We start from the raw sequence: 12598 nt of genomic DNA, 5'->3' as shown, positions 1-12598 counted from the left end.
GTGACAGGGGGTGGCGCTGCAACCTCCCCATCGACCCTGCCTTGAGTGTGACAGGGGGCGGTGCCCCCACCCCCCAATCGGCCCTACCCTGAGCGTGACTGAGGGTGGCATCGCAACCTCCCGATCCGCCCTGCTCTGTGCATGACGGGGCGGCGCCCCAACTCCCCAATCGGCCCTGCTCTGAGCCTGACCAGGGGCTGCACTTAGGGATTGGGCCTGCCCTCTGCCACCCGGGAGCAGGCCTAAGCCAGCAGGTCATTATCTGCCGAGGGGTCCGAGACTGCAAGAGGGCACAGGCCGGGCTGGGGGACCCCCCTCCCCCCGCCCACCGAGTGCACAAATTTTTGTGCACCGGGCCTCTAGTATATATATATCAAGCAGTAATAGAACATATGGGTATAGAAAGTTAGTTGATATGCTTTGATGGGAGCTTGTTGATGGTCCCTTTAGATAGTTTCTGTTTGCTCAGGAAGATAAGCTGAAAGACTGAGGATGGAGAAGGAAGTGTTAGAAGTTTGGAGAGAGAAAAGATGACATAAAATAGTTATCTAGGCCTGTGGGAGAGTGAATGAACTAGGGGAGTGAATTGACCGAAAGTATTAAGGACTCATTTGAAGTAGGTGGCTATGAATTGAAAGTGAGATCATTCAGCACAGTTGTACTTTGTACATTTTTCTCCAGCCAAGTCCAGCTGCCTGGATGCAGGTGGGGAGCAGGCTCAGATTTCATCCTAACCAGCAGGCATTAGGTTTCTGCAAAGTAGGGGCAGAAGAGTTGAAGATGTATCCAATAGAACTATTAAAATATTGACCATTGAATTTCAATTGGGAAAGAAATGCAATGAGGACATGGAGGAGATGAAGGACAATAAAAAGGTATAGTATTGATAGATTGAGGTTCACTATAGAGTCAAAGGGCAGTTGGAATTTAGTAGTGGAAAAATAAGTTAGAAAGATAGGAGGAGATGGTTGGATGTTTAAAACTGAGCTCACAGAAGGTCGAACAATTAATAATGACACAGCTGAGGATATGACCTTGAAAGTGAATGGCTGAGTGTGGAAGATGTGGTTGTTAGAAGAGAGAGGGATTAGGAGTATTCAAAAATCATCTGTACATATGTTGAAAGCACCAATATTTATGTTATTTCAACTTTGTAACAACTCTGTTATTGTCCTTTTAGAATGAAAAATTGTGGGTAGCTAAGAGTTGGTAAACAAGTCCAAGATCCCAAAGGTAGGAGGCATCAGCACTGGCATTTGAATCGTATTCATAAAGCTCATCTCTCTTACCACTGATTGTAATGGCTTCTATGTATGGTATGTTCCGCTGCCTCTAAGCCATTCTAATTAAAAGGAATTAGGGGACGCTGGCCGGTTGGCTCAGTTGTTTGGAGCCTAATTCTATACAACAAAAGGTTGCAGGTTCAATCCCCGTAAGGAAAAATACTTAGGTTTTGGGTTCAATCTTGGACTGGGTGAATATGGGAGGCATGATAGATGTTTCTCTCTCACACATCTCTCTCCCCCCCTCTCTCTTTCTCTCTCTCTCTCTCCCCCCCAAATAAAAAAAACCCCAACATATCCTTGGGTCAAGATTAAAAAATAAAAGGGGGAGTGGGGAATTCTCAAATGTTTGTGTCATTTGCATACCATACCTGTCATTCACCAGTATAGATATAGATTTATTAAGCACCTACTAATCCCCATTGCACTGCACTGTTCCATATTCCAGGGCTACAAAGGGTGAAAAGTGTTGTATGGAATTGCAGTTGAGAGTTCAGTTCCACTGCATTATCATCTGTCAGTATGAATACATTTGAATAATTATTTGAATATTTTATTGCATCTTGTTCTTATTATTTTATAAAAAATGAGTAGAGAATAGAAAGTGAAAGTGCTGATATTGATGATAAGCATATCTCTCATAAGCCTCATATAATTGACACAAAGATGGAAATCTTTAAGCATGCTGAAAGAGGCAAATTCTTAGCCTCAAGTGGATAACATTGGATTTCAGCTAATTGAGTAAGTTTTCAACTAGGAAGGGAAAAAAATCATAGTAGAAAATGTTATCAAATGTAAGAACTCTATTTTGAAAATAACTGTCTAAAATGGGAGGTGTAATTAGGCATATTATTTTTTTTCTTATTTAGGAGTATCCATCATGGAAAGTGTAAATCTACAGTTTGATATATGCAACTAGATCTTTATACATGACTTAAGGAATGTGGTATGTATGAATATATGGAACACTTCTATAATATAGAAATGATAAAGGTATTGGCAAAAATAGAAGAGAAAATACTTAATTCACTGGAATGATTAAGGATGTCTTTCCTGAGGTGGCATTTCTTAAGCAAAGTATGAAAAATGAGGAGTTAATCAGGCAGACAATACTAATTAGGCAAAGAATAGTGTTAAAGGCTGTAGGACAAGCAGGTGCTACAGCATGGAAATGAGATTGAAGGAGGCATGTCAGCCCTCCTCACAGTTCTTTTTTCTTTTCTCCATCTCACCCCCATTTTATTTTATTTTATTATAAAAGATAAAGAGTTTGCCCGGCCAGCGTGACTCAACATGAGCATTGACCTATGAACCAGGATGTCGTGGTTCGATTCCCGATCAGGGCCCATGCCTGGGTTGCAGGCTCAATCCCTAGTGTGGGGTGTGCAGGAGGCAGCCAGTCAGTGATTCTCTCTCATCATTGATGTTTCTGTCTCTCCCTCTCTGAAATCAATAAAAATATATTTAAAAAAAGGTTCTGTCCATCATAGTCCTTTCCCCAAAGGAATATGCTGTTACATTATTTGCACTTTAAGTGGAATCCATTGGGTTTTACACTCTTTAGATCTTTCATAAACAGGGCAGATAACAAACATAAAAGATCCCAGTTTACCTAGGGAGATAAGGCAAAATTGCCCAGGTGTTTGGATTGTATCTATTTGTGATAAATCCTCTCCTATCCTGGCAGTCAGTCCTAGGGAAGGAGAGGGAGAAAAGGAAGAATTAAAAAACATGAATTAGTCCCCTTGAGGGAAAAAAATAAATAACAGCAGGGGGAGATGATCTGTTGTAAAGAATATAATCTTCAATTATTGTATTTTGCTTTTGTACAGAAGCATTTGCATTTTCGGATGCCAAACAGGTGCCATATTAGCAGCCAGTTTCAGTAATGGGGAGGAAATGAATTATTTTTGCTTTTGATGTTGCCTTTGAATGTTCCAAATTCAAAAGTGAAGATGAATTGTTCAAACCTCCCTATTTGGTAGACTCTGACCATCTATCTCTAAAGCTAGTTCCCCAGCCTCATTCCACAAGAAAAACTGCAGACTTTAGCCCTCTTTTGAAAAGTGTAAACTATAAAAGCTTCACACATTTTTAAAAATTTAGTCTGTCTTGGTCAAATCTCTCATATTTACTGTGTATTCCTTCTCCATCCAGGATCACAAGTTATTTAAATAGGTACTAAGCCAATGAAGTAATTTGTAAGCAAGTTTAGAACGATAGGTGAACACAGTGGCTGTTTAGTAGAAGAGTGTGGACTTAGAATCACAGGGCTAGGGTTTCATACCCCAGTTGTGCTACTAAACCAGTTTTGTGAGCTAAGGCAACAACTGGACTTCCCTGCAAATAATGACAGCAAATCCATCCACCTCACCAGGTTTTTGCATGGCTCAAATAAGGTGATGTCTGCAGGGAAACACTTGGAAAACTAATATCACTGTACAAAGAAGTTGTTAATTTATATGTAAACCATACACATCACAATCACTACCTTTTCTATAGAAAAAAAGTTATTATGATAAAAAATGAGGTACTAAGATGGGCCAGAAACCGATCTCTCCTAAAGGAACCTAAGCCTTTTCCACTCTCCCCTAATGAAAACAGAAATACATCACTAACTGTCTCTTTAGATGAAAGCTAAAAGCTGTCCAATAAGCTATAAATAAATAATTGCCAGGAAATGTATACACTGGCCTCACTAAAGTCGAGTTCAATTTCCACCTTATGAAAGTACACAAGCCCACCCAGTTGATGGAATAAAATGTTCTCAGTTTATGCTTTTAGATGGAGTCATTTTGCATGCATGATAAAATCTTGTTTTTATGCACAGAGCTTAGTCTACTGATTCAATGATTTCAAACTTTTAATAATTCATTCCTCTGAGTAGATAAAAGTCTCATGCTTCCCCTTTCTTTGGAGGTTCCAGTGCCTCTCCCAAGGGTGTGGCTCTTTTGTCCTTTGCTAAAAGGAGCTAAAGTCCTCTATCTTTTGTTTAGCCCAGGGAGCTTCATTGAATTTGTTGAGCTGTTGACTTCCATGTTTTGTTTTGTTTTTTAACTAGAGCAGGAGCTGTGGAATCAGTCTGACTGAGTCAAACCCTCATTCTACCACTCATTGTTTGACTTTGTATGTACAACTTAAACTCTTGATGCCTCAGTTTCCTCATCTATAAACTGGGAATGATGACAGTATCTATTGATGGTATTGCAGAGAAGGTTAAATGAAATTATGACTATAAAGTGCTTAATTAAAGACCTGGCTCATGGTTAGCCCCCAATAAGTAGTAAATTTTATTTTTATTTATATTATAGAAATGAGATAATTTTTTAGCTTTTTGGATGAAAAATTATAGTATAATATTCTCTGTTCCTTATTAAACTTCAGACAGGTCTTTTGAGATTCACTATTGAAAATTTATCCTCATGGGAATGAGCCTCATGGCCCTTTGGAAGTATTTTAATGTCTGATTCTTATTTTAAAAGGCATAAAACCCACCATAAGAGTTTAAAAACTTGATAATATAACCATTCTCATTTTTTCTCTATACCCACAAATCTTTTTTTAAAAAAATATATTTTTATTGATTTCAGAGAGGAAGGGAGAGGGAGAGAGAGAGAGAGAGAAACATCAACGATGAGAATCATCGATCGGCTGCCTTCTGCACAACCCCAACTGGGGATTGAGCCTGCAACCCGGGCATGTGCCCTTGACCGGAATTGAACCTGGGACCCTTCAGTCCACAGTCCGATGCTCTGTCCACTGAGCCAAACCAGCTAGGGCTGTACCCACAAATCTTATAATACTTTATGGGTACTGACCATAATAAATTTTATACCAAAAGGTCATTGTCAGTGTATGGAGGCTAGATTAAGAAAAATTGTGTAGATGTTGGCAATGACTCTGTTATCCTATTGACATCATTCAACAACAAAACATTTGCCTATTATATGCTGAAGATATGTAAAACTCTATCTCTGCCTATGAGGTGCTAATGCTCTAGTGGAGATACAAACACAAATATAAATAATTAGTAGATCATTTATAAGTGTTAGAGCTGAGGCAAAATGAAAATGCAGAGGGAGAAACCAACTATGACTTTTGGTTGAAATCAGGAAAAACTCTGAAGTAGAGGCAACATTTGAGTTGGGTCTTTGAAGATGAGCAGGGGTTGGGCTGCTGGATTTGGGTTTAGAAGGGGGGAAGATCACCCCGGTAGAAGGAACAGCATGTGCAAAGGCACAGAACTTTGAAAGGATGGTTCCTTGGAATTTTATGGAATTGGTGGTTATTCTGGTATGTCCAGACCAAAGGATAATAGAGATCATTTTGTTAATTGTACTTAACCTAAAAATCATGACATAGCTCTTCCATAGTGATGTGGAGATAATATGAATAACTCATATTTTGTGAAATAGAGTTTAAGATTATGAAAGATGCCATCTTAGAGAAACTTGCTTCTAGGATAGTAAGATAGGCAGGAAATTTTAGGAAAGGCATGAGGCATTAGGGCAGCCGTGGGCAAACTACGGCCCACGGGCCGGATCCGGCCCGTTTGAAATGAATAAAACTAAAAAAAAAAAAAAAGACCGTACCCTTTTATGTAATGATGTTTACTTTGAATTTATATTAGTTCACACAAACACTCCATCCATGCTTTTGTTCTGGCCCTCCGGTCCAGTTTAAGAACCCATTGTGGCCCTCGAGTCAAAAAGTTTGCCCACCCCTGCATTAGGGGGTGTAGCTTGAAAAGCACATGATTTTGTTTGATAAGAAAGGGAAGATCTACGCAAAAGCCTTTGGCTGCTGGACATCTAGGGGAAACATCATGGATAGTATAAATATTGGTCTGGGAGAAAAGAGATTGATGTTTAACCTTGGGGGCCCCAGTTTCCTCATTTGTAAAATAAAGGCTTTGGACTAGGTGATCTTAAAAGTCTCAAAATTTAAGAATTTATCATATTGGCAATAGCTATCTCACTACTAGATCATGTTTTGATAGCTTGCCTGCTCCCCACTGAAAAATACTCTGTGACTAATATGTGACAGTAGGTCAGGTGGTTAGGTACTAGCAACTAGCCCTAGATGGATGGAAATACTATTAAATTTCTACTTCGATTCTCTGCCTTCATTGTTCCTTCTCATCATTTCTATGTTCCAGAGTATTCTGGGTCTCTACCCAGAATGTTTCTCCTCCTATGAAAGTCTCATAGCTTGTCACTTTGCCAATTACATGTCTCTGTTTGGTCTTAATCAGGGTGAACATAAAGCACTAAAGTAATTTTCAACCAAGTTGGTTTGGCTGAAGTTTCTCATCCTATTAAAGAATGGTCGGTATTTAGATTAAATGCCACAAGACAGTTATCCTTACTATCCTAATTGTGATTTGGCATATTTGATATAGTATTAGATTCCAGTTAAGCAGATGGTACCAGGATTTAAACTTATGCTTATCAGACACAGATGGTCCCAACAGTGAACTTTTCTCTTGGTTATTTGTATTTATAGCAGGTTAAACATAAATGACTTTACATCATTTTTATTTTGTGACTTTTGTCTTTTTAGTGATTACAAATGGTTTCTCTTATTCTTCATCTTTATCTTTACTTTTTAATTAATACATATTTGTCTTCAATGTTGACCCAGATTGTCTCTATTAAACCTGTTCTAGCTGTTTTCCAGTTTTTCTGGAACAGGGGGGGTAAAAAGTCCACACTGTTAATTAGTCTGGAAGAAAAAGCTCTATGGTGGTTAAGAGTTCATGATCATGTACCCGTTACCCCGTTCACCCTCCCAGTGAAGGTTGTCAGTAGCACAGTAGAACTTAGCACCCAGTCTCTGAAAGGACCCAGGCTCGCTCTAGAGACAAGACAACAAAACTGTGTTAGAGAAACTGAGGGATTTATCTGAGGTCACATAGATGTGGAAGAGTCAAGGCCAGATCTATTTCAAATTCCTGTTTGGTGCTCTTTTGAGACACCTCACAGCCTCCTGGAACCTCTCCAATTGCTTAGTATCAGATACTCTTACTAGCGACTGGCATTTTTCCACATGGGGAAATTGATGCCATCACTATGGAGAACAAATTCTCTGCCAACTTTCTGAAAAATCACGAGTTTGCAAATGTTTTTTGGTTCTGATTTTGAAGGTGGGACATGTACAATCAGATGGCCATGGATTTAAAGAAGAAGATGATGAGATGAAGGAGGTGGGAGCAATAATGTCAATATAAAATATAGGATAACAAGAGAAGTAGGGATGCTACAGCTAAAAAAAGACTCAGGAGGGCAGATAGTTCACATACATTTTTATTGTCTTCTTGAAGATTTTCTTCAATGGCAAAAGACTTCTCAATCACATGTGGGAGAATCGATTTCAGTATTTCACCACCCTGAGAATCAGTGAGCTCCTCTTACTATTATTTAGGAGTATTAGTTCCCTTTAGTTTGGTAACTTGAAGTTAAAGGTTATCACTTCTATTCTTTGGAGGAGGTGAGAGTTGTCCTAGGGCAGTGATGGCTAACCTTTTGAGCTCAGCGTGTCAGCATTTTGAAAACCCTAACTTAACTCTGGTGCCGTGTCACATATAGAAATTTTTTGATATTTGCAACCATAGTAAAACAAAGATTTATATTTTTGATATTTATTTTATATATTTAAATGCCATTTAACAAAGAAAAATCAACCAACAAAATGAGTTCACGTGTCACCTTTGATACATGTGTCATAGGTTCTCCATCACTGTCCTAGGGAGTGTGACAGGCAGGATTGAGAGTTGTTGGGACAAAGGGCTTTATCTGGAGAGTGTGATTCATCTCTGAAAGGACCCAGAGTGATAGGCTTTATTTCTTCCCCAGGAGTGTAGTGTATTAATTTCCCAATAGCCATGTTCTCTTTTGGGAAGAATTGAGTTATAAAATGCTAACATTTGGAAAAGGGATGATGAAATTTGAATTCATCCAGGACAATTAACTTGAGCTCTTTTGGCATATCTATCAGCATCATTTTTTGAGTTGTCCCCATTTATCTGTTCCCCAAGTGCTTATTGAGTGCCTTCTTGGGATTCAACTAGGGCAAGACAGATACTTGCCTACATGGAGCTTATAGTCCAGGGGATGATACAGACCAGTAGGTAGATGATTAAGATCCTTCTTGATAAGCACAACACTATGATAGGAGCAAGCATGTGGGACTGAGGGAGCATACAGGACAGGGGTGGCCTATGAGAAACACTCAATAAATGCTTGTTGAAAAAGACAAGAGTCCTAAATTGCAATTTACTAATTGTGTGAATTTTGGCAAGTCTGGGCCTCAGTTGTCTTATCTGCAAGCCGAGGATAATACTTCCAGACGGCCTCTCAGAGTTTTTATGAGAATCAATTAAAACAATACACTTACGAGCACTTAAGAAATCATAATGCAATATAAGGGAATTGTTAAAAGAAATGATGTGCTCTTCCTGGTATTATGTGTGGTCATGGTATCTAATGTGAAAGTTATTAAGACTTTGGGCTTTCAGCCAAAGAAATGTGTCTATGGAAGTCCCAGAGAGACTATTGTAAAGTGTCTTTTTATAAGACAAAAACACATGACATAAATCCCAGAGACAGGAGTGAAGAATTTGGTTTGCATTTGGAGTGAAGACGATTTTTAAAGGCTCTTATTTCTTTTCTAAATGGATTTTAAGGATATGTATACATCTTCTGGTCCTGTTTTGAGAGGCCTCTAATGTTCCATGATTAAATTCATGGAGTGATCAGATTCCCCTAGAAAAATTTAAAATATCACAATCATAGACCACCTTGCTTTCTGGAATGCCTACTATGTGTTCAACATTGATACCAAGGAAAATATAAGAAGAAACAAGGTGGTCTTTACCATCAAGTGTCTTACAGTCTAATTGACGGGACATGACTGTCACACATAAAATGATAGTGAATGGTAACTACAAAATACATACATTATATGCAAATTTGGGGGGTAAAGGTTTAAAAAAGGGATTGAGATTCCATTGGCACTTGGAGGATGGATAACATTTGGAAAAGGATGAATGAAATGGGAGAATTATTAATGTTTCCAAATAAAAGGAAAGCATAAACTTTGGAAACTGATGGAGTGAATAATGCCAGTTTCTGTGATAATATTAATGGCTCCCATTTATTAAGTGCTTTCTAGATGCTAGACATGTACTAAGATTAGCTTTACATGTATTACTTCATTTAATCCTTAGAACAATCCTATGAAGTTGGTACTATTCGAATCCCCTAATTTACATATGAAAAATTGAGTTAAAGAGGGATTAAATAATGTGTCATTAGACACATAGCTAAAAATTGGTAACATCAGGTTTTAAACTGAGCTATATCTGATCCTAAAGTCCAGGCTAATAACTACCATATTATGTAACTTTTGAACTGTGTATATCAGAAGGATTTCAAATGAGTAACTCTTCATCTACTGAGGAATTAGTCAGCATTTTTGAAACTTCCCAAGTATCTGTTTTAAATTACCTCCTTCCTCATAATATGTTGTTCTCTGTATTTTTTAACAGTTAAATTATATATATATATATATTGATTTTTCACAGAGAGGGTGGGAGAAGGATAGAGAGTTAGAAATATCGATGAGAGAGAAACATCAATCAGCTGCCACCTGCACACCTCCTACTGGGGATGTGCCCGAAACCAAGGTACATGCCCATAGCCAGAATCAAACCTGGAACCTTTCAGTCTGCAGGCCGACGCTCTATCCACTGAGCCAAACCGGTTAGGGCAACAGTTAAATTTTTTAACTTTGAGATAATTCTAATACAAGAGTTGAAAAAATAGTACAAAGACCCACATACCCTTTATGCAGCCTCTCCTCATTAGCATTTTACATAACCATAGAACATTTACTGAAACTAAGATGTTAACCTTAGTATAATACTGTTAGCTAAAGTACAGGATTTACTTGGATCACACCAGTTTTTTCACTAAGATCCTTTTCCTGTTAAACGACCTAATCCAGGATTCTATATTCCACTTAATAGTCACATCTTTGAATTATCCTCTGGTCTCTGACAGTGCTGAAGTCTTCCCTTGTCTTCCAGGACCTTGACACTTCTGAAGAGTATTGGCCAGTTATTTTGATGAATGCTTCTCAATTTGATATTTGATATCTGATGTTTTTTAATGATTAGATAGAGACTTTGCATTACTGGGAAGGGTACCAGAGTGGTGATGTGTCCTTGTTAGTGCTTCATATCAAAGGGTTCTTGATGATAATGCATCCTTGACAATGTCCCTCAGGGCTGCTAGATTGTTTAGGCTAGTGAGGAGATGAAAGAGGAAATTTATCTTTAAAGAGAACAAGAGTTGGGTTGGGATACAGAGGTTGAAAGTGGTAGGTGATGAGCTCTACTCCCTGTATCTCATCCTCCCCACTTCCCAGCTACTACAGTGTCAACAGGACAGATTCTTCTGTCAAGTCATCTATGGTACCTGAGCGCCCCTTCCTAACTCTGAAATCACTCTGAAGGGTCTAAGCTTTTGTTTGAACCTGATTTTCTGCTTCCACAGCCTGGGGATAGTGATAGTAGAAAGACAGGCACTAAATGAGTAGACAGCATTCCAAATAATGTGATTCCTCTCTGACCTTACTCATGCTCTCAAAATACTTTTAAGAAGCATTAAAAGACAGGGTTGAAAACCCGACATACAAGTTTTATTATGGTTGAGGTGGAAAGTTTATATTGAAGGCTCTCATTATGTCTGGGCATAACAGGATATTACAATAGAATCCCTCTTCTGAAAAGAGCCTTTGAATTTTACACATAATGGAAATGGAAAATTATGATCACATCAATCAGTTAAAGGGACAGTACTAATCCCTACCTTAATCACTGATTTTGGTGGCTATTTTATTTTATTTGGAAGCAAATAAGGTTTGTGTGTGAATAAAAATGAAAAAGGATTGTGAGGATAAAGACTTTATTGCTAGTGCTTCCCTTTGAACACAGTGATTTTCTGGTTACCTGATCTGAAATGAATCGTAAGTCCGTGGCATAGGAGAGTGCAGGACAATAATTCAAGGTGCCATATTTTGCCTACGAAGCATAAATATTTTGAACATTTGCATTACTGTTTTTGAATGAGTGGTTTAAGTAGCTGTGAAAGATTAACTATGTTCTGTTGGGTATGATTGAAATACTACATTCAATCTTTGTCCCCCAGGGACAAAAATCCACAAATCCCCATGTTCTATGAAATGTTAAAAAATTCTCATGCCAGTATCTTGCTTCATTTAACTGGTGCCAGGTCTGTGATGTGACATGGCAACCATGTTGCAGTTCAGAACTTAAGATTTCCATTCTGTTCTTGGGAAGTAGGAAGAAAAGGATGTTGCGGAGAAAACCCCATCCTCTCTTATAATGAAATAGGTCGTTATGTTGGCTACAGTTTTGCCTCCATCGATAAGTGCATTTTGTGTTGTAGACCTTATAAATTCTGAAGTATGTCATGTGGGAAACAATAGGTCTTACCATGCCCATTTTATATATGAAAATGAGGCTCAGGTACCAGTTAACTTCCTGGTGCTTACTCTGCTTTTAAGTGACAGTCTGAGCTATCCTTTGTGGACCCTGAGAAAAAAGATATCTACCAAGGAAAGCTCCTGGTGGCTTAACTGGGCTCAAATAAAAAAAAAAATAATAATAGCAAAAAACAAAAAGCAACAATAAGCTTAGCAACCATTTCTACACAGGGCCCTCTCACATAAATTGCATTCAGGGAGAGGCCTGCACTTAACTGCCTGCCTCTGCACTGAGCTACCTGCCTCTACTGTGATTCTTCCATCTCAGCCAGCCTGGGATCCTATTTCAACCAATAGGATAGAGGCTTTTCCCATCCATTGAGGGCCACACAGCTATTCCCTCATCAGCTGCTTCACTGATCAATCAGAGCAGCTCCATTTTGACCCATCAGGACAGTGTCTTTGGACCAATCAAACCAAGGATTTGGAGTCATCATTTGCATCAGGGACCAGGGTAGGGACTTCTGTCAGCTCCCCTCTGGCTTTGGGAGTGCACGTTCTCTTTCAATCTAAGGCTAAAGATTGCATTTCCTGGCTGGAGCTGAAACACTGATGTCTCACCAGAGCAGAGTGGAGCAGACCAACACATGGGCAGAGCATATCGGACTAGACCACTACGGAGCAGAGCTGCCTAGCCAAAGAAGTGGCCTGGCCCTAGGGCAGTGGTCGGCAAACTGCGGCTCACGAGCCCCATGCGGCTCTTTGGCCCCTTGAGTGTGGCTCTTCCACAAAATACCGACTTCTGC

General features: G+C 39.0%; 1 protein-coding gene and 1 long non-coding RNA gene across 4 annotated transcripts in view; both read left to right on the top strand.

Annotated features, from left to right (window-relative positions):
- KCTD16 (potassium channel tetramerization domain containing 16) overlaps positions 1 to 12598 on the top strand; it is a 241898-nt gene that overhangs the window by 43714 nt on the left and 185586 nt on the right. The window lies entirely within an intron of this gene.
- The window catches only part of LOC106724732, a 56885-nt gene continuing 45465 nt past the window's right edge, over positions 1179 to 12598 (top strand). The window contains exons 1-2 of the long non-coding RNA XR_001360569.1: positions 1179 to 1233; positions 2153 to 2229. This is a non-coding gene — a long non-coding RNA (uncharacterized LOC106724732). The remainder of the gene's footprint in view (positions 1234 to 2152; positions 2230 to 12598) is intronic.

The sequence above is a fragment of the Myotis brandtii genome, unplaced genomic scaffold (genome assembly GCF_000412655.1).
Source record: "Myotis brandtii unplaced genomic scaffold, ASM41265v1 scaffold95, whole genome shotgun sequence".
Lineage (NCBI taxonomy): Eukaryota > Metazoa > Chordata > Mammalia > Chiroptera > Vespertilionidae > Myotis > Myotis brandtii.
Note: the sequence above shows the minus strand (reverse complement) of the source record. Positions and strands in the feature narration are given on the sequence as shown.